Source organism: Sus scrofa, chromosome 15 (assembly GCF_054392235.1).
Source record: "Sus scrofa isolate SSC_HxYL_T2T_F1_AM1 chromosome 15, Sscrofa_HxYL_maternal_Yorkshire_Landrace_v2.0, whole genome shotgun sequence".
NCBI classification, from domain to species: domain Eukaryota; kingdom Metazoa; phylum Chordata; class Mammalia; order Artiodactyla; family Suidae; genus Sus; species Sus scrofa.
The window spans coordinates 117280166-117302744 of NC_139397.1; the positions used below are offsets into that span (position 1 = coordinate 117280166).

General features: G+C 37.8%; 1 long non-coding RNA gene across 2 annotated transcripts in view; it reads right to left on the reverse strand.

The window, feature by feature from the left end:
- Positions 1 to 218: 218 nt before the first annotated feature.
- Positions 219 to 22579, reverse strand: part of LOC102160045 (uncharacterized) — a 46911-nt gene continuing 24550 nt past the window's right edge. Inside the window, exons 2-4 of one of the 2 annotated variants that reach the window (XR_308170.4) lie at positions 21696 to 21768; positions 6446 to 6531; positions 219 to 416 (exon numbers count right to left, since the gene is read on the reverse strand). This is a non-coding gene — a long non-coding RNA (uncharacterized LOC102160045). The remainder of the gene's footprint in view (positions 417 to 6445; positions 6532 to 21695; positions 21769 to 22579) is intronic. The other variant, XR_014830074.1, reaches the window with a different exon arrangement.

The following is a 22579-nucleotide window of genomic DNA, read 5'->3' on the forward strand; positions in this document are numbered from 1 at the left end:
CCTTTTAATAATACCACCATTCTGAAGAAGCAGGGATTGAGTAGGCTCAGTCATTGTTGATGGCTACTTAAATCACAACAACTTTTTTTGAGCACTTTGCAATTTGTATCAAAACCTTTAATACTTTTAAACCTATGAGCTTCATGGGGATTTAGTCTTAAAAATAATCCAAAATGTACACAAGACAATAATTATAGTGGTTTATTTGTAATCTCTATAATTATTAAAATCAGAAGAAAATTGAATTCATGGTAAATTTTTCCATGTAATATTATTCAACTATTAAAAGTGCACATTAAAAAGAATAATGCCAGAGGCTAAAAAAGTGATGAAGCAGGATGAAGATTGAGGACCAGTAGATCTGGCACTGCAGAAACTCTGGTGACTTTTTCTCTGTTATGGCATCCTCAGCAGTACTGTAGAAATAAAATTGTTAGCATGAGGTGATGATTTAAGAACTAAGGCAGCCTTGGTGTAAGCAGATTCCTGGGAAACTTAAAAGATAGGACAGATCTGATAAGGAGTGTGAGTGAAGAGATGATAATGACAATGGAATTATAATGTGGTGATTTGGAGTGAAGGTACAGGCAGAGTCTTAGGGAAAGTTGGTCAAAGTTGTTTTGGACATATTAGACTTGAGGTCAATTAAAATTCCAAGAGGAGAGGTAAAGCAGTCTTCTGGAAATTTACGCCCAGAATTGAGGAGACATGGCAGGGCTAAAAATAGATGTTTGCTATTTGGAAACATTGAAGTTCTTGAGATTACCTAGAGCTAGAATAGATATTCAATAATTAGAGATATTTTCAAAGATAGGAATGAGCCCATAAGTATCTACTAAAGTAATCCTATTAAGTTCTCTTGCAAACTCACTAATGGAAGTGCCTTCCTTTTTATATGACAGCCACAAAATATGAGGAAAAATAAAAACAGGAGGAATATGTAAAGAAAATTGGAAAAAGAATAATGACAAAGGCATAGACTCAAAGGAAAAAGCCATTGGTATTAAGAAAACTACAAAGATGAAAGAAGTAGAAACTAAAAACACAAGCCAAATCAGGCATTTGGTGGAGGAAAAAATGTGAAAAATAATGAAAAAGAATGAAAGGGAATAATAAGCGAACATGGAAATAATTTGGGGAAATGTAAAAACTTGAAAGTTCTATGAATCTAAAAACATGTTCTTTTCATTACGTAATACCTAAAAAACAGACTGATGAGGAAGGCTTCTAGCTGCCACTTAGGATGCAGAAAACTGGAGGGTTGCTGTCATTCTAAGAAAAATTTCATAACCTAAACAAACCATGATTTTTTTTCTGAACCTATAAAAGTGCTATGGTCTCAAGATGACGAAACAACCCGAACATTCAGGAAAAACAGGTGCCTCTGAGTAGAGTCAAAGACATAGCACAGTTTACTTCAAGCTGAGTATCAGAAGAAAACAGAGTGCCATAGAAAGGAATAAGAAGATACCAGCCTAAAGCTTTTGAAGAATTACTACAGGTCCAGTGTAAACAAACATGAAAGTATAATATAGAACTCCTGGGAGCCACATATACAAGGGGAGTTTGTACAAATTAACAGAGTCCCTTCCGTAAATATCATTAAGTGCTAATGAGAAAGAATGGAGGCATGACCAGAGAACTTCCCTGTGTGTATGCCTGGGGAGAAGAGTAGCCTTCAATGTAAGAAAGGCAAAAAGCCCCATTCAGATCCTTTTTCCCTACCTCCTTTATGAAACAATATTCTAAGACCCCCGGAGGCAATACAGAAATCCCTGGAACCACCAGGACATAGGTTAAGGCCCACTACAGCTCTGAGAAGGAAACAGGGGGAAAAAAAACAAAAACCCTAAGCCCTTGGGAAAGAAAAAGCAGCACCCTGGGACTAAGGTACTAGAAACCCCTTGCAACTGAGGGAGCATCAGGAAACTGTCCCCACAAGACTCATCAAAGGTATAAGACAGAGTTGAGGAGACCATATGAAGGAGGGGTAGGATCACTTGGAAAGCATCTCTTCTGAGAATCAGAGATATGGATCCTGCCTAAGACTGGGAATGAAAAAAAAGGACAACAGGAAATTTCTTTCTGCCTCAGCCCCAATACCAGCCTAGCAAGCATCAAGTGTCAAGTAATGGCAGTCTATCACTAGAGGAGGGGGCAAGAAGATAGAAAGAAACTTGCTTTATGGTATGGGCTTATAGGGAAAGCCCAAAATTAAGGAAGGACACAGTCAATGAGATAAACCTTTTAAGTTCTTCTCAGATAGCCCTGGAGGAGTTTGAAGACTCTAGTGCAATCACACCACAACAAAAACAAAAGCCAAACTCCGCTCAATTTCTGACCAAGGTGACTCAACACACCCCACTCCACCAATAAAGACCTAATGAAGAAGGAGGCATGCCCATTTCTCAGTTATAAATACTATTTACCAGAGTCTCTGCTATCCTACATATACTGTCTTATTTCAACCAATCAAAAGTTATGTTTCTAAAAATCACTGTTAAGGGACAAAGAAGAAACAGAATAAGACTCAGGACTCATTTGTTGGAACAACTGGACAAGGGATTTTAAATAACTGTTATTATGTTAAAGGCTTTAGTAGAAAATGTGGACAACATGCATGAACAGATGGGGAATTTCATCAGGGAGATGAAAAACTAAAAGAAAGACACAGCTGGAAATGCTACCAATAAAAATCATGGTAAGAGAAGAAGAACACCTTCCATCAGCTCTTCAGAAGTAGATTCAACACTGCTGAGCCCAGGAAAAAATGAGTGCATTTAAAGATGGGTCAATAGAAACTATTCAATCTGAAGTATTAAAGCAAATAGTAACAATAATAATGAAAACACAGAGCAAAGAACCTAAAACCTACAGGAGGCCAATATTAAGAGGTCTACCATATATGTAATTTGAATCCCAGTGTAAGCAAGAAGGAATGGGGAACGAGAAACATTTTAATAAATAGTGAAGAATTTTCCAAAATGAATGAAAAACATCAAAACACATATCAAAGCTAAGAGAACACTAAGCACCACCAGCACACCCAAGACACCACTACACACCTGGACATATATTCAAACAGCTGGAAAAAAAATGCAGAGAAATTCTTGAAGGCAGTCAGAAGAAAAATAAAAAGATACATTACGTACGGAAGAATAGAGTCAGAAACTATATGAGGTTTATAGAAAGAGCTCAAAAGTATTCCCATCTCCTCTCATATTTTGTGGAAATGTTTGTGTAAGAGTGATATTACTTCTTTAAATGTTTGGCAGAATTCACCACTGAAGACATCTGAGTCAGGAGTATCCTTTCTTAAAAGGTTTTTAGGAGTTCCCATCATGGCATAGCAGAAATGAACCCAAGTAGAAACCACAAGGTCATGGGTTCAATCCTGGACCTCACTCAGTGGGTTAAGGATCCAGCGTTGCCATGAGCTGTGGTGTAGGTCGCAGATGAGGCTCGGATCACATATTGCATAGGCCAGCAGCACAAGGTCCGACTGGACCACCTAGCCAGGGAACCTCCATATGCCATGGGTGTGGCCCTAAAAAAAATTCTTAACTTTGATCTCCATTAAAATATATATATATATTTATATATATGACTAATCGTGTACCTATTTCTTCCTGAGTGAGCTTTTTGTTTGGTTTGTTTTGTTTTTTGCTTTTTAGGGCCACACCCACAGCATATGGAAATTCTCAGGCTAGGGCTTCAATCAGAGTTGCAGTTGCCAGCCACAGCCACAGCCACAGCCACACAGGTTCCAAGCCGTGTCTGTGATCTACACCACAGCTCAGGGCAACGCTGGATCCCCAACCCACTGGGCAAGGTCAGAGATCGAACCTGCATCCTCACAGATACTAGTCAGATTCATTTCCACTGCACCACAATGGGAACTCCTTGAGTGTGCTTTGCTAAGTTGTATCTGTCAAGAAATTTGTTCATTGTATCTAATTTTTTTCTATTTATGACTGTAAAATTCCTTATAAATTTATTTTTATCCTGTAATGTCTTCCAGGTCTGTAATTATGTTTTAGCTTTCATTTTCGGTATTGGTAATTTGGATATTTTCTCTTTTTTCATGGCCTGTCTTATCAATTTTATTAATCTCCTCAAAAATAAGTTTTTAGATTAATCGAACTAGGATGTGTTAGAAGGGAGGGTTGAAAAAGCAATTTTACATTGAAGAAGTAGCAATGAACCTGAGACTTGAAAGAGATACTGAGTACAAGTGTCCCAGTGTAAATAAGAGACAGTTGGGTTCTAGGCCTTAGGTTGTTATTATGGCAGCTCAGCAGGGAGTGAGGGTTTAGACTAGGCGAGGGCAGAGAAATAGAAAGATTTCAACAACGATAAGTAACAAATGACTTAGAATTGATCAATTGATCATTTTTTTATTGCTGGTAATAAATAGCACATTTACTTAGCACTATGTGCCAGAGACTAGTCTAAGCATTTTAAGAGACTTAGTACAAGATCATGGAGCTAATACAAGAAAAGAGCAGTGTTTAAAATCCAGACAGAACCTATTTACCAACCTTTGCTGTTATGGCCTCTTGGATGGGAGATGGGGTTAGTAGATGAGAATTATTACATTTAAAATGGCTAAGCAATGAGGTCCTACTGTATAGCACAGGGAACTATATCCAGTCTCTTTGTGTTAGACCATGATGGAAGATAATATGAGAAAAAGAATGCATGTGTATATAGATAGATATATGATGAGGTCACTTTGCTGTACAGCAGAAATTGACACATTATAAATCAACTATAAAATTTTTAATAAATTTTTTAATAAAATTTTTTATTAAAAATCTAATAAAGTTTATAAAAAGATTAAAGACGAGAGGCTACACAGATGAGTTCTTTGTTTCTGCATTAAAAAACTGGGTACTATTTACTGAAATAAAAACATTATAGGAAAATTGTGTTTTAAAGAAAAATAATGAGTTCAGCTTTAGACAAAACAAAGATCAACATATTTATCACAACCTTAGAAAGAAACCCAACTCTGCAGGAATAAATTAAGGAAATCCTGTTATGGTATAATGGTAAAGGGCTTATGCGTATACCCTGAAATTGTTTAAAGCACATTTAGTTATAAATATGAATATATAATACTTTTAAATTTCCAAGGGTAAAATAAGAAGACAAAATGCTTCTTTGGAGTTCCAGTTCTGGTAGCTTGTATAGGTCTAACCTTCTACAGATAACAACTATGACCTCTGGACAAGATCTTAGAATTTTTTTGGAGGTAATGGAGAATGGCTAAAAGAAAGCATATGTTAGAGAGGGTTTGATCCTTGGAAAAAATAGAACACTGAGAGAAATATGTACTTATCAACTGAGGGCACTCCTCAGTCTACACAATATGAGGTCTAGAAATAAAGCAGAGACATTCAATTTTTTAATTATGAAGGAGTCAAAAAAAGGTGAATGGTATTTCAAGGACAGCTGTAAAAGAGGTAGGAAATCCTATAAACAAGAGGTGAACAGAAAGAGGAAATTTAAAAATCTGCCTATAAATTTTCCTCAAATCTTGGCTGACCCCTAAGCTGTGCATTCACAGTTAAAACCTCAAGGCATTTAAGAGGCAAACAATATCTGGAAGACTGAAAGATATGAGCAGAATTCGCAGGTGCTGCCCAGCACAAGGAAAACAAAATTTAGATTCACATTCTTCGAAGTGAGAAGGGTTTGGTAAACATCTCAGCCTTCGTTTGGACCCCAGAAGGACCATGTGGTAGAATAAAAACTACTTTCCAGAATGAAAGGATTCACTGTAAGACGAAGAAAATACTAAAAACAAACCCACCCTAAAAAAGAAAAACCAAGTCTCCAAGATAACCTGCCAGTAATTTAACTTCTTATCATACCTTAACACTTTTCCAGGAAAGATAGCAGAATACAACATCTAAATAACCCATCACCCTAAATATCCAAATCAAAAATCACTGCACAGAATATGATCTATAGCTAAGGAAAAATCAGTCAAAAGAAATCTACCAAAGTTAAAATAACTGATTATTATGTTAAAGAATGCACAGGGTATTATATAATGGGTCAAATTATGGAAATTTTCAGGAATGATTTGAAAGTAAAAAAAATAAATTATAACTGAAAAATATAATATCTGAAACAAAATAATTTTGTGTGGTATTAATAACTGAACAGAATTAAAAAAGGCATCAATGAACTCAAAGATAAAACAGAAAGAAAAGCAAATTAGGAAAAAATGAATATTGAACTGTCATTTGTTGCTGGTGGGAATGCAAAAGGCTACAGCTATTTTGGGAGACAGGCAGTTACTTAAAAAACTAGATATATGCTCCTACAATATAATTTAGCAACTGTGCTCCTTAATATTTAAGGACCTGAAAACTTACGTCTGCACAAAAAAAATGTGCACATAGATGTTTATAGCAGCATTAATTATAATTACCAAAACTTAGAGGCAATCGAGATGTCCTTCAGTAGATGGATAGATAAATAAACTGTGATACATCCAGCAAACAGTATTACTCAGCACTAAAAACAAATCAAAAAAAAAAAAAAAAAAAGACAATCAGATCATGAAAACACATAGAGGAATCTTAAATGCATATTGCTAAGTAAAAGAAACTGGTCTGAAAACACTACACACTGTACAAAATCCAATGATATGACATTAAAGAAAAGACAAAACTATAGAGACAGCAAAAGATTATGGTTGCTAGGAATTGAAGAGGAAAGAGAGTTGAATATGCAGAACACAGAAGATGTTTAGGGCAGTGAAAAATACTCTAATACATGTCATCCATTTGTCCTGTCCAAGGAATGTGCAACACAGAGAGGGAACTCTAATGTAAATTATGGATTTGGGGTGAATGTTATGTGTCCATTGTGTCCATGTAGGTTCATCTATTGTAATAACTGTACAACTCCAATGGGGGATATTGATAGTGGGGAGTGTGCATATGTGGGGGCAGAAGTTATTTGGGAAATCTTGTACTACCCTTCAATTTCTCTGTGAATCAAAGTGCTCTAAAAAAGTCTTAATTTTTTAAAACATCTTAACAGATGTTTGTAGAAACTGACAAGCTGATTTTTAAAATTTATATGAAAATGACTAGAATAGCTGAATCAGTCTTGAAAAGGTAGAACAAAGTTGGAAGACATACTTCCTGATTTCAGGACTTATAAAGCTATAATATCAAGTTAAGTGAGGTGTCAAGTTAAGAATACATAATGAAACATAAATAAGGAACAAATACATAAAATTCATATTGGAACAGAAAAGAAAGCCCAGAAATAGGCCCACCCTTATATGGTGAATTGGTTTTTACAAACATACAAAAGAAATCCATTAGGCAAATACAGGAAAATCTTCTCTACAAATAGTGCTGAAACAACTGGGTAGCTGATGAAAAAAAAAAAAAAAAAAATTGAACCTTGACTGCTACCTCAAATTTTACATACAAATTAATTTGAAACATTATTTTTTTTTTGTCTTTTTTAAGGCTGTACCCATGGCATATGGAGGTTCCCAAGCTAGGGGTCTAATCAGAGCTGTAGCTCTTGGCCTACGCCACAGCCACAGCAACGCGGGATCTGAGCTGCATCTGTGACCTACACCACAGCTCACAGTAATGCCAGATCCTTAACCCACTGATTAAGGCCAGGGATTGAACCCACAACTCATCATTACTGGTCAGATTCGTTAACCACTAAGCCATGACGGGAACTCCACATACAAATTAATTTGAGATAAATCATTTAGCTAATAGAAAAGGTAAAACTGTAACACTTCTAGAAAGGAAATTGCAATGTATTTTCACAAACTTAAGACAGATATAAATTTGTGCACAAGATTTAGAAACTATAAACCATAAAATAAAAAACTAAATAAGACATCATCAAAACTCAAACCTCCTCATCAAAAAAACAACACGAGGGAGTTCTCATCGTGGTGCAGTGGTTAACGAATCCAACTAGGCACGATGAAGTTGCAGGTTCGATCCCTGGCCTTGCTCAGTGGGTTAAGGATCCAGGGTTGCTGTGAGCTGTGGTGTAGGTTACAGACTCAGCTCGGACCCTGAGTTGCTGTGGCTCTGGCGTAGGCTGGTGGCTACGGCTCCAATTAGACCCCTAGCCTGGAAACCCTCCATATGCTGCGGGAGCTGCCCAAGAAATGGCAGAAAGACAAAAAAAAAAAAAAACACGAGTAATATGAGAAGGACAACTTGAGGCTGGGTGAGAGCATTCTCAATTCATATGGCTATAAAGGATGGTATCCAGAACATTTAAAGAATTCCTAAAACTTAAGGATAAAATGGACAACAAAATAGGAAAAAAAGATGCTTCGTCTAAAAAACATAAAAATAATCAATATGGGTAAAAAGGTGCTCAACATTATTAATTTTCAGTAAAACGCACATTAAAACTATAATAAGATACTACCACCCACATGCTACAATGGCTAAAATTTAAAGTCATCCACCAAGTGTTAGCAATTCTGTGGAAGACATGATACTCTCATATATTACCAGTGGGAGTATGATATGGTACAACCACTTTGCAAAACTCTTTAGTAGTTTCTTCTAAAGTTAAACATATACAACCCTATGACCCCACAATATCACTTCTACCTATTTACCCAAAAGACATGAAAGCTTATTTCTACAAAAAGTTGTACAAGAATGTCGATAGCAACCTTCATTTACAATGGCCTCGAACCACAAACAAGCCACCTGTCCATCAGCAAGGGAACCGTTTACATCAATTTTTATGTTCATACATTGGAAAACCAATTGGAAATAAAAAGAAACAAATCACCGGTACAAACAAGATAGATGAATCTCAAAATCATGTTGCAAGAAAAAAAATTAAACACAAAGTATAATCCCATATGTCTAAAGTTCTAGAAGAGGTAAAACAAAAACCTGGAGATAGAATTCTGATTGATGGTTCCCTGGGCTGGTTGGAAAAGAGAATGTATAGTGATGAGAAGAGTCATGAAGGAACTTACTGGAGTGAGGAAATGGTCTAAGATGTAGCAGGCTCTTTGTTTGATAAGTATACATTTGCCAAACTCTTTAAACTCTGTAATTAGTATCTGTACATTCAACTACACATAAGTTAAACCTCACGAAAATAGTAAAAAGAGAACAAAACAAAAACCCTAACATCTCTTTAAGTGACTACTAAAATGAACCATTTTAGCCACGTTTCTAATAAGTTCTGGTAACTTTGGTTCAATCTATCAAATTAAAAAAAAAAAAAAAAAGTCTAGCATTTACTGAACTTTTCCAGGCCTTCCTCTATTGTTTCAACAGAGAAAAATAAATAATAGAATAGTAACTGCAGCCAGATACAAGCAACCCAAATTCAAAAACAAGATCATCATGAGAAAGTACCTTTAAGAAATAACTCCAATAGAACAAAATGATACAGGTATATGGGGGGGGGGCTGAGATGAGGACATCAATTAAAACAATGGCATTTCTAATCTATCAATTCTATTCTCATTCGCTTATAATGTTTCACGCTTTCCATATTAATACTGTAAGAAGATTAAAACAAAATGATATGATTAGGTCTTTTAAATTTCTAAAAGAGCAGTTCGCTGACAACCTCTAGATGCTTTCTTTGGCCAAGAGATCACTCTGCCTGTAGTTAGATCTGGCCAATCCAAAGAACCAATTACACCCTATATTCTTGGGTTTGCATAAAGCTGGGTTTATTTGTAACCCTCCTCCCCTCCTTCTGGGAGGTAAAGGCCAGGAAATGAAAGGTTATTTTCTGCTTGGAAGGTCTTGTAAGACGAACTTGATAGTTTCACACAGAGGTGCCCCATTCATAATCACAACACCTAACAAAGAACTGGCTGTTCAGAGCTGCTTTAAATTCAAATGGAAAGACTAAGGAACATCTCCAAAGCATTCCTAACCCCCAATCTCTTTTAAAAATCAATTGTTTTCAAAACCCCTCCTTATGTTTCTATAGCAAACAGCTGCACAAGATAAACAAAGTGAAAGATCACACTGTATGGATGCTCTGTTCAGAGCCTAGATAAAGGAAGCTACAACATTGAAGAATTCTCTCTCAAACAATTTCTAACACACAATGCATAGCATAGAGATTTTACTGTGCTTATGCCACCAGGTCTCCTAGCTGCACAAATCATTAGAATTTGACAGGGTCTTCCAGATCTTGTGATACCAAGATTCACCATGTTACCCAAACTATCCTTGTCCCTTGTCATATATATATATATATACATTTTATATCATGTCTTCTTTGACAACTCATGCGAGGTATACTATAATAAATTGGAGGACTTTAATCGCAATTGAACATAATTGATACACAATTTCCTAATAAACCCAAATGAAGAGATAATTTCCTGATATAGTCTTTCTTTTTAAATCAGCAGTAAGAGAAGTATACCCCTAATACACTCTAAATGAGCCATGTTATTACAGCTGAATTATTACAAAAGGCTCCTTTTCATGTAGTCATACTGGCTTGAAAAAAACAAGGAATCTGTGTGGCTCCCTAATAAATGCATGGTAATCACATGCTTTCTTATTTTCTAGATGACTTCATGGATTATTTAATTTTAAATGTCCTCTACACTTAAAGGTGATTAAAAGCCAAATACTGAGACAACCATGGAACAATGCATTCTATGGTTAATGTGCTGTGGTTACTTACAGTGGGATGTTTTGAAATATCTGAGAAATCTAGAAAACAGGAAACCTTATTGAAACTGTAACTTCTTTAATCTTGAAATAATCAAACCACAAAACCCAATGCTATTTGATGTAGTACTCATAAGCTTAAATCCTCCTTCCCATCTCTAGTCACATAATGCCTACATTTCGTGCTCTTGTTACTCTTTGTAATTTTTCTTCTTCTTAGATTTTCATTCATTTTTTTCCCCTTCTTTTGTGTCTTAAGATTGCCTGCCAGAGAATTCTTATGCATTCTATTGTGACCTTGTAACCACATCTCAGCTATAGAAGATGGTGAACTTCAAATATTTTAATGCTCTGCATCTTGATTTATTAATTCATTCTTTGACTCAGTCGCTATAGCATAACCCCCACGACGTGACAGTCACGTAAATAAAATAACTTCAGTGATCCTACACAACTGGATGTCTAGAAGGTCCTAAGGTCTAGCTACTTGTAGATGGTCATCTTCTCCTTGTGTCTTCACATTGTCTTCCCTCTCTGCATTTTTAGGACAGGTTATGTGTGCAATTCAGTGTTGCATTCCCCATATACCTCACACGGTACCTAGTATACAATTGTGGCAAACAAATGTATGTTCAATAAATGGATTTACCCTTGTCCTGGATGCTTTTAAGATGACAAACTCAGAGAAGCCTACTAAACATTGTACCTTCCTCTTTAGATTGTTTTATCTTTTAATAAAAAAAACTTCAATTTGACTACATCGTATCTCATTACAATTACTAGCTTGGGTTCCTTCTTTTATATTTTATATTGACAAATTAGTATCCATATCTTGCCACGTCTGAGGATTTTTAAAACCTTTCCTTCTTTCTTTGTATACAAGTTAAACCTTTAGGGTTTTTTTACTGGTGCTTTTCTACTGTCCCATTTTAATGAGGTCTCTATTGTGATTTTTACCACAAAAAAATATATATATGTGTATATATATTTGAAGATCAGAAGTAACATGTAAACACTTTTCAGCATAAATTGCAACTATTTGGCAGACAATATCCCAATCAAAATTCTTACATGAATTCAACAGCCATTGACCACTATAAATCCAGGAAAATCATATTGTTCTGTGTGGCAGGTTGTTAGAAAGAACCTAAGAGAGCTTTAACTAAGGGGCCAGGGACATTACTATGCATTTGTCTATTTAACCTTGATTCAAGCAATAAGAGCATTGTGAGCATTTCTATGGAAGCTCAACCACCCAACATAAAGCCCAGTAAGATAATAACAAAAATCCTCATCCACCTTTACAGGCCTCTTAACACCTGCCACCCAGTGAAGATTCCTGTGGAACCCAACTCCCAACTCCCTCCTCACATGCTTATTGTTACTTGTGACAAGGTCCATGAACCATTCTAAAGATGCTGTCCACCCTTTAATATCCTGCACAACCCTAAATTATGCACAGCTGAGCCATCAGCAGCTAAGGAAAACGTTCAAAGAATAGCTATTCATAGTAGAGCCCAAAATGCAACACGAAGACCAAAGGGCATCAAAAGAATGAAGATTCAAAGAGCAGAATGTTGGAGTGAGACAGAGAGGCTCTTGAGAGAAAAGGAAACTTTGAGACACCACTTGCACAAGGGATTGAGACAAGTGACCCTGTTTATCTACACAGAGCTTGGCTTCCTTTAATTAGTTATCTCGGCAGGAGGAATTTGTGATTCTGAGACCATTACAAAGGCCAAGTAATATTCAGATACACCTCTTATGCATCCTGAAAACCTTGGAGTATCCAACTAGAGAAAACAACGAGAAATAAAGGAAAGAAGGAAGGAAGGAAGCCCTGACATTTTGTCAGAGACTGACTTTTTCTGGCTGGTTGCATTTACTCAGATGCAGTTGAAGTGGATATAGTTCATATTTTACCACATCTCATCTGTTCCTATGCTGAATACCATGTAGTGTTGTATTTCTGAGGGATGCAAAACCTGAATATAAGTCAAGCACAGACCTAAATTTTTATGACATGCAGTCTACTGAACACATAATAATTTCAGTGACAATAGGAATACCTTCATTTTTGTTACATTTTACAATTTAAAAAGCATTTTGAATAGAAGGTGAGTTTCATTTAAGCAACAATATTTGAAGAAATTTCACAAAATTTTTGATTGCCTCTGATAAAAATATGTTTCTATAAAAAATGGCATGGAAAATTTATTTTTTTTATTTTTATTTTTTGGTCTTTTTGTCTTTTTAGAGCCACACCCACAGCATATGGAGGTTCCCAGGCTAGGGGTCTAATGGGAGCTGTTGCGGCTGGCCTACGCCAGAGCCACAGCAACACCAGATCCAAGCCATGTCTACGAGACCTATACCACAGCTCACAGCAATGCCGGATCCTTAACACACTGAGCGCAGTCAGGGATCAAACACTCAACACCTCATGGTTCCTAGTCAGATTCGTTTCTGCTGCGCCACAACAGGAACTCCTATTTTTTTTAATTTTTTAAATGATTTTAATTTTTTCCATGATAGTTGGTACATGGAAAATTTAAATAAGACAGTTTAAAGCACCTTAATACCACATGCACATGGACAAACTGACAATAAAGTGTTGATAAATATCTTTTTAGGTGTAGGTTATATAATAAATAGTATAAAAATATAAATATTATAAAATAAAACACACAATACCTTAATTACTTAATAATCCATCATAGTGAGCATTTAGTTTCTAATTATTTGCTCTTTAATATGGGGATAAACATATAACCTATCTCTGATTATTTCTTTAGGAGTCATTTCTAGAAATGGAAATAGGGGACTAAAATGTATGAATAGGTGTAAATCTCTCCCCACATATTCCAGACACTGTTGCCAAGAAATAACTGTACCAATGCATATTTTCATCAGTAGACCATGAGAATATTCAACCTAATAACTTCCTCAATTCTATCAGTTTTTAAAATTTCTGCTAAAACAAGGGGTCATGGGGAAAAAAAATAAGTTTGTAGTTTCCTTTGGCCTGTTAAAATTTTTTTACAGATGTAAAAAAATTAATTTTATATTAATTTATAATGAGGGTTTGTTTTGTTTTTTTCGTCTATCTTCCCCTATAGACTATCAGTTCTATGAGAGCAGGTTGTCATGCCTGTTTGAGCCTAGCACAGGGCCTGGTGGTCAAATTTTTCATTGAGTACATAAGTGATTATGGGTTTTGGGGGGTTTTTTTGTTTTTTTTTTTTTTTGTTTTTTTTTTTGCTTTTTAGGGCCAAACCCACAGCTTATGGATGTTCCCAGGCCAGGGGTTGAATCAGAGCTGCAACTGCCAGCTTACACCACAGCTACAGCAACTTGGGATCCATGTCTGCAACCTACACCACAGCTCACAGCAACGCGAGATCCCCAACCCACTGAGCGAGGCCAGGGATCAAACCTGAGTCCTCATGGACGCTAGTCAGATTCAATATCTGCTGAGCCAAGACAGGAATTCATGTTATTTTTAATGATTGTGTTTTTTTTATATCCACTTTTGTTTATCAGCATTTTTGCTTGACTCGAAATGACAAAGCTTCTCTCTTTGATCAGACTAATCAGGCTCCTTTGAGCCCTGTTCTTGACTAGGCCTCAACCCTGAGAATTCACAGACTCTCAATATAACTTATTTCGCCCATTCCCTTTTCCTGACATTAAATGACTTAAACACTAAAATAGTTTCTAACAGTTCAAGGCTGCACCCCTGGGATGATCCCATCTCCCTTAAAACACCTGCCTGAGAAAGCTCAAGGCTGCCAATAGACCTTGCTATTTACTCAAGCCGATACCTGATGGTAGGCTTCGAACCACTTTTTCTTAGAAACATTTACTAAAAAGGGTTTTGCAATTATTAATATTTCTTCTATCCCTTTGAGATGAATACATGTCTCCTATAACTCACAAGCGTCTTTCTCAAGGACCTGAAAGCCATTCCTTTAAAATGTAATGATCAGGTAGGGTAGGCTGTATAGTTCAGCCTCTGTGGGAATATAGAATTCTAACTCTAATAATTGCCAGCTAATACACAGCTGACCCAATTGGGATCTACACCGACCAACCCTTTGTCAATTTTCACATCCCCTACTCTGCACAGCTCCAATACACCCCTTTCCCACTCCCTCATTCTCTTGAAAAAACCCAGATACCTCTGGACAAATCAAGTTGAGTTCAGTTCACGCTAGACCCTCTTCCCTACTGAAGTAGTATATTACTGACTAAAATCTATTCTTACCACTTTAACTACTATCTAGTTTCACTTAACTTTGACAGAAGCTTATCCCTGTCTTCTCTACCATTTTTGCTAATACCAGTGAACCAAATAGTCTAATGAAATTAGTTGTAGTATATTTCTGCAGGGAGTTTTATGACACTGGTATCAACCAACTGATATTTTCTGTGTGGTTATACACATGTTTTGCTTCCATTCACCAGAAGAATTAGGTTTATATAGGTTGTAATTTGAATAACTTGTGAGACCACTATTTCCAAGCACAAAGTCCCATAGGCCATTAAATGCTGCACAATCTTTTAGCATGTGCTAAAACTTTACTATTAGTCTCTTGGCTTGTGCCAAAAATATATTATCTGAACCAACTGAGAGAGTACCAAATCTCATGACTACCTTTCTAAAGGTTTTCCATATTTTACACGCTCCTGTTTAATCCACCTGACTGTGTTTTAGCAGTCCACGAGTAAGTTGTAAGAGTGGCTACCATCAGTGGGTGCTGACAGAGTATCCGCCTCTGTTCAAGACACTCTACAGGCTTCCCCTCAAAACCTACCAACAACACAGTAAGATTGATATTCTTAAAGATAAGGAAACTGAGATTCAAAAAGTTCAACAAATTGCCAAAGCTACCAGAGCCTGTAAATAATAAAGCCATGATCTGAATCATAGACTATTTGACTTCAAAGTCTGCATTTTTTCTACTACACTTTACAACCTAATGACATATAGGGATACATTGATTTGGGGCTATTTTATACTTCTCGTTTTTAATAACTAACATGGGGAGTCCCGTCGTGGCATAGCAGAAACGAATCCGACTGGGAACCATGGGGTTGCTGGTTCAATCCCTGGCCTCACTCAGTGGGTGAAAGATCCGGTGTTGCCGTGAGCTGTGGTGTAGGTCACAGACCCAGCTCGGATCTGGCATTGCTGTGGCTGTGGTGTAGGCCGGCAGCTGTAGCTCCAATTCAACCCCTAGTCTGGGAACCTCCAACTGCTGCGGGTGCAGCCCTAAAAAACAAACAAAACAAAATAAAACAACACACAAATTAATAACATGTAGTCAAAACAAAAGCAAATGTGAGGGAAAATTATACTCAGAATAAATGTTGTAATTATAAAGAAAGGAAAAAGAAAAAACAGGCTGTGGCAAAGCAAACTCCAAAGCAATCGAGAGGCTTCTAAACTTCTCGCTTTCTTTAAGGGAGCTAAAATTCATTTCTCTGAAAACTCTCGCTTTGGAATTGAAGGTGGCATACTGTGGGAAGACCAAGGAAATTAAACTTTTTTAATCTTATTGATTCCTATTTCTTTCATTCCATCTGTTTCCTTGGCATGGGGAAGGGGGTGACGATCAACGCAGAGTAAGTTGGCTCTGTCAGTCAGAAGATAGGAACTGACAAACCAGACACAGGCTTGGGAAGGCCTTCCATGAGGGAGAGGCTCTGTGCCAGATGACAGGACTCACGGAGAGTCTGACAAAATGTTGCAGACAATCAGGAAGCGTCTGATCCAGATTTCATAGATAATAAGCCGGCTCTTTTCCGTGTGCATGCGCATAGATTTGAATATTTCTGGTCAAGTGCCTCATCTTTGCATAGAACAGGAAGTACATCACAGTGAGAAATTAAATGAAAGGCGGCAAGAAAGAGGGTCAGAAATAAAGAGAAAACAAACGACTTAAGTTAGTCGCACAGAAACCTGAGAATTCCAAGTCCCTAGAGCATAATGTCCTGTTATGAGGGGCACATGCTTAAAAAGTTAACATGTCTCAAATCATTACTAGAGTGCAAAGATATTGGAATTTCAGGATTTTCTATAGGTTTAAACCCTCTTTACAATCATACAGCGTTCATTTGCTGTTCTACCACAAAGAGCCTGTTTTGCAATTTCTGTAAGTTGTCTCCAACATAAACTCTAAAATAGGCATAAAAACATGATAATTTTGACACACGAATCTGAAGTAGATCACGAGACAGTCATGTGATCCAATTCTATTAAGAGATATAAATTCTATATGTCCTTATTAAGAACTTTATGCAGAAGGGGTTTCTACTCTGGCAGAGAAAAGACTAAAATGGAAAAGCAGTTCATCAAAGGAAGCTCATTTTGTTGGGAGCCAAGAGACCCATATATGGCAAGGCTGGAAAATGAATCAATTTTACCATTTCATTGCTCTCTCCGCCCCACCCCCCACCACCATTAAGCAAAAGGCAAAAAGCTATCTCTGTGCCTGCTTTCTCCTGGATTTGAAGGCTCCATCAAAACAGAAGAGAAATGTCAAAAAATCTAAGCCTCTGAAAAAAGCGCAAGACTGATTTAGAAAATCCACCTGTGAAAAATCTGGTTATAAAACCCTCTTGATTCGACCCTCATAATTCAACTTTTATGGGTTGTGTCCTTAAAAAAAAAAAAAGTGATATTGGAGTCTTAACCCTCAGGACCTCCGAATGTAACCTTATTTGGAGATAGGGTTTCTACAGAGGTAAAGTAAGTTAAAATGAGGTCCTTAGTGTGCATCCTAAGCCAATATGACTCATGTCCTTATAAAAAGAGGAAATTTGGACAGAGAGAGGTTTCACACAGTGAGGATTTCATACAAAGAGACACAGAGAGAACAAGGTTATCTATCAGCCAAGGAGAGACGTTTGGAAGAGCTATTTCCCTCACAGCCCTGAAGGAATCAACATTGCCAGCACTTCAGATTTCTCACCTTTTAGCTGTGAAACAATAAATTTCTATTGTTCGAGCAACCCAGTTTGTGGTACTTTGTTATGGCAGTTCTAAAAAATGAGTATAGATTTTGGCATTGGAAAGTGGGGTGCTGCGATAACAAATACCTTGAAACGCGGAAGTGCTTTAGAACTGGGTATGCATAGAAGCTGGGACAGTTTGAAAGTACATGATAGAAAGAGTCTAAAATGCCTCTAACAGAATGTCTCTAGAAATGTGAACATTGGGAGTTCCCGTCATGGCACAGCAGAGACGAATCTGGCTAGAAACCATGAGGTTGTCAATTCAATCCCTGGCCTCGCTCAGTGGGTTAAGGATCTGGCATTGTTGTGAGCTGTGGTGTAGGTCACAGATGAGGCTCAGATCTGGCGTTGCTGTGGCTCTGGCGTAGGCTGACGGCTATAGCTTTGATTAGACCCCTAGCTTGGGAACCTCCATAAGCTGTGGGTGCAGTCCTTAAAAAAAAAAAAAAAAAGGGAAAAAAGAAATGTGAACATTGAAAGTACTTTTGGTGAAGTCTCAGTAAAAAGGAGAACCATGTTATTGGAAACTGGAGGAAAGATGGTTCTTGTTATAAAGCGAGCAGTGGAGGACTTGGTTGAATTGTAATCTATGCAATGGAAAGTAGAACTTAGAAGAAAGGAACTTGGATATTTAGATGAAGAGATTGCTAAGCAAAGTGTTGCAGGCCCAGCCTGGTTTCTTCTTGCTACTTATAGTAAAATGGAAGAGAGAGAGAAATTGAAGAGGCAGAAGGAACCACAACATGAATATTGGGAAAATACCCAACCTATCCATATTGCCAAAAAAAAATGGAAGCACACTCCAGAGAAAACTTCAAGGATGTGGCTGGACAACCATTTGCTAAAGAGATTAGGCATGCGACTTGTGGATCCAGTCAACCACCTCAGCAGAAACAGTGCCCATTTGGGAATTCCCTTGTGGCCCAGCAGATGAAGTATCTTGCGTTCTGGTATTGTTACTGCAGCGGCCTGGGTCACGGCTGTGGTGCAGGTTCCATCCTTGCCCAGGAACTTCTGCATGCCACAGGCACAGCCAAAAAAAAAAAAAAAAGAAAAAATGGAAGGACGCACTGCCCATCTGGACTGAAGGGAACAGAGCCAAGACAAAATGAAGGGAGGCTACAGGCAGGAAAGGGGCTGGTAGAGCTATTAGGCTGCAACGTGTGTTAATGTTCAACACATTCGAGAAGTATGACCTCCAAGGCTGTTCAGAGGCTAGTGCCACCATGTGCCCACAGGACAGGCTGGGGGTGGGGCCCACGGTGGCCCTAGCCTCTATTCCAGAGGGCAGGCTCACCGCCTCCATTTAACATGGGGAAGCGAACCTGTCATTCTCAGCTCCCGCCTCCTGACTTCTGTATCTATGGTCTCACTTCCAGTAACCCAAGTTCAAAACATCAGCAATGACACTTTTCCTTTTACTCATACTTAGTTAGGACTTGGTCCTGTTGATTCTCCCATGCTTCACAATTATTACTCTGGATAAGTTCATTTTTTGTACTTCAGTAATAAAAAGCATTCTTAACTACCTTTATGACATTGTATTAAGAATTTTATGTGGTTTTATCTTTTATCTTTTTTTTTTTTTTTTTGCCCAGGCCCATGGCATGAAGAAGTTCCCAGGCTAGGGGTCTAAGTCGTGCCGCAGCAGTGACAAAGCCAGATCCTTAACCCACAAAGACATCAGGAAACTCAAGAGTTTTGCTCCTTAACTTTTATAACAGTACAATGGGATGGCACGCTGTTCATATTCTTTTCACAAGTCAGGAAATTACGGTTCAGAGAGGTACTGAATGATTGTATTTGCCCAAGGCTGTACAGTGGTGATGTATCAGAGCAGAGACTATAGAATAAGATCTTCCTGAGACCTAAACCACAGTCTTCACTGACAGACTCCCTTCTTTAAGACATGTCTCATTGCCCTTTCTTCCTGGCTATCCCCACTATTACCAACACAAGTTTCCTAATCCTTCATCCCTTTATTATTGCAAAAATCTCCTTGCATTTCTCCCCAACTCCTGTCTCTCCTTCCAAACTCCCTTTTTCACTTCATCTAAAAAAAATGAATGTCCAAAAGTCACTCCTTAGCTCAAAAGCTTACTGTGACTTCTCATTACCTATCAGATAAAGACAAAACATTATAAACTAGTATTCCATAATATCTTTACTCATCATGCCACCTGTTAAAATCTTGCCCATCTTAAAGACCCATCTTTTTCATCTGAACATTTCACTCGGAAAAGTGTTCTCCCTTCTTAAAATTCTGTGATATTCGTCTAAACTTCCCCCAGGCATGGTATGTCAACTAGTGAGACTGAAATCATCTTGCCTCAAAACTTCCGCTCCCAGGGTTCTCCGGCTACCTGCCAACCACTCACCATTCACTTAGAATCCTGATGCTGCCTTGACTCCTCCTCCTTTTCACATTATCTCTGCTAAATCCTATTGTTTGTTCTGCCAGCAAAGGTCTCTCAATCTATCCCTTCCTCTCCATTGTCACTATTTCAGTTCTCATTCGTGCTCCTTAGACTTGAGAACTACCACTCATTTAAATTTCCAGCCCCAATGAGCAAAGACTGACAGGACAGAGGGGCCAGAGGAGGGAAGCTTATGATAGGCTACATGGAAAGACCTAAGCCTAGAGAGAATAAAATCCACATCACTCGGGGGTGTGGGGAATGAGGAGGAGGAGTGGTGGTGAGAGGTGCCAAAAGCCTGATGATGAGGAAACTGAGGAGAAGAAAACCCCAGGTAGGAAAAAGGAGAAAGAGATTATGCATCAGATCCCTTTAACTTAGTTTTGGAAGTAAAGTTTCGCATGCTTTTTAAATTATGTGTTGGCTGTTAACATGGCTTCATTGACATTAACTCTTTTCTTTGAAACAAGGTAGATATCTTTTCTAGCACTACCTTCTCTACTCCTTAGCTCTCAAATGGCTACTTAAACTGCTTCTGCTTGACACTGGAGGCTCTGAACCCGTGGCTCCAGCCCACTATTCCTCGGCTGCCCTTCCCCTCCCAGGCCCCACCACTGTACACCTCCAACATGCCTTCTCCACGGGAAAGGCACTCTTCTCCCCCTGAAACTGCCCGCCTCCAACCTCTTAAAATCCTCTCCATTCCTCAGAGTCTATATGCCATCTTACCTAGTTCGTCAACTGGAAATGCTCGTTTCCTCCTTTGAACACAAACAAAATCTTTCTCTATTTTTTTCTAAGCTCTGTTTCCTTTCTAATCCTGCTTGTCTCAAACTAGAATATTCACCTGTCTTAGCTTCTCACTACAATGGACATAGCCCTCAAGGACTAAGGTCTGCTGATCTTGATATATCTAACCAACTATCGTACACAAAATAGATCCTCCATACATAGCTACCAAAGCAAATGGCATTTAACCCCAAAGGCCTTCCTTATTTTTGCCCCTATTAGGCACTGCGGTGATTTATCTGCAAGGTTTTTGCATGGGAAAGCTTCTCATGGAAAATCTTAGCCTCTTTATTATAGACGAAGCATCAATTAAAAAGCACAAAGTGACACAGTCTGAACCTAGAATATATCCTGAGGCCCAGTCCAAAGAAAGACAAATTTAAAGTTGTACAAACCAACAGTGGGAGGACCGTCTATACTTAGTGACTAGTCTGTCAGAGTGAAAAACCTCAAGTGGGTTGTAAATATAGGGTTGATTCTTTGGGAGATTTTTCTTCTATTTGCTGATTCAGCTCCTACAATCAAGAGATTTTGTTGTTGTTCAATTTTACTTAAGGCAGACTAAATCAACTGATTTCATGTTTATTCCTGATTTTTGTTTTTCTTACCTTGGCTAAACTCTATGCTTTACAAGGCCCTTTCAGTTTTAGTGATCAAAAATATACTTTTATCCTTTTTATTTTTTGGAAACCATTTACTTCTTTGCTGGTATCTTCTATGGAACTCCAATGAACTTGTTACAAATTGTGATTTTTAAAGTTGTTGGAATCCACCAGACACTTACCTTGTAACATGCTAGTTCAAGACAGTGATGGATTTTCCTCCAGCATTCATTAGGGCCCATTGGAAATTCATGTCTGCACAACATGTAGATGGAGAAGGCTCACTGGTTGGTATAAAATGGTTGTTTAACATTTTGTTTTCCCAAATATCCTAGTCTAACTCCTTTCATGATCCTCATCCTCTAGAAATAGAAGGTAATATTGAAGGCGTATCTTTCAAGGGACGGCGCATTTCAGAAAATCCAGACAACCCAGTGTTTACGTACGTATGATGACCTTAAATGGGGAAATTAAGCAAAACAACAATGATTAAAGTTTCCCAAGCATTGATTGGGCATAGGTTTTAAAAAGCTTTCTCCAACAGCTACATGATATGGTCATTAGGCATTTAGGGGAATAACTAGAAGATTAGACAAAGCAGACCAGCGCTCCCCCATCCCCCTAAGCCCCCGCAAAACTCTAGGCCAAAATAAGAAAAAGAAAAAGCCCTTTTGGGCCTACCATGTATTAATTACCAGCAACCTATGTTGTTCTTGAACAGTTGCTGACTTTCCCCATCTTTCACCCATCTCCCCAAGTAACAGTCCTCCAAACCTAAAACTTTGGTTTTTGATAATTTGTCCCCATTGCAGGCACTCATGTGTGCACACGTTCTCTATTTCTCTCTCTCACACACACACACAGTTTTTCTTTCATATTTGGATTTGCAGAAGGTCAGAGGGAAAGGAGAGGAAAGGCTTTTAAAAAAAAAAAAAGAAAAAGAAAACCTCCAGTAAGTTTGATCTAAACAAAATGGTTATTCAAATGGGTCCCCTACTAATTTCACAAAGATGCGTGATAATATTCAACATATGGCTTTAACTACGTTTTTTAATATTAGAAATTG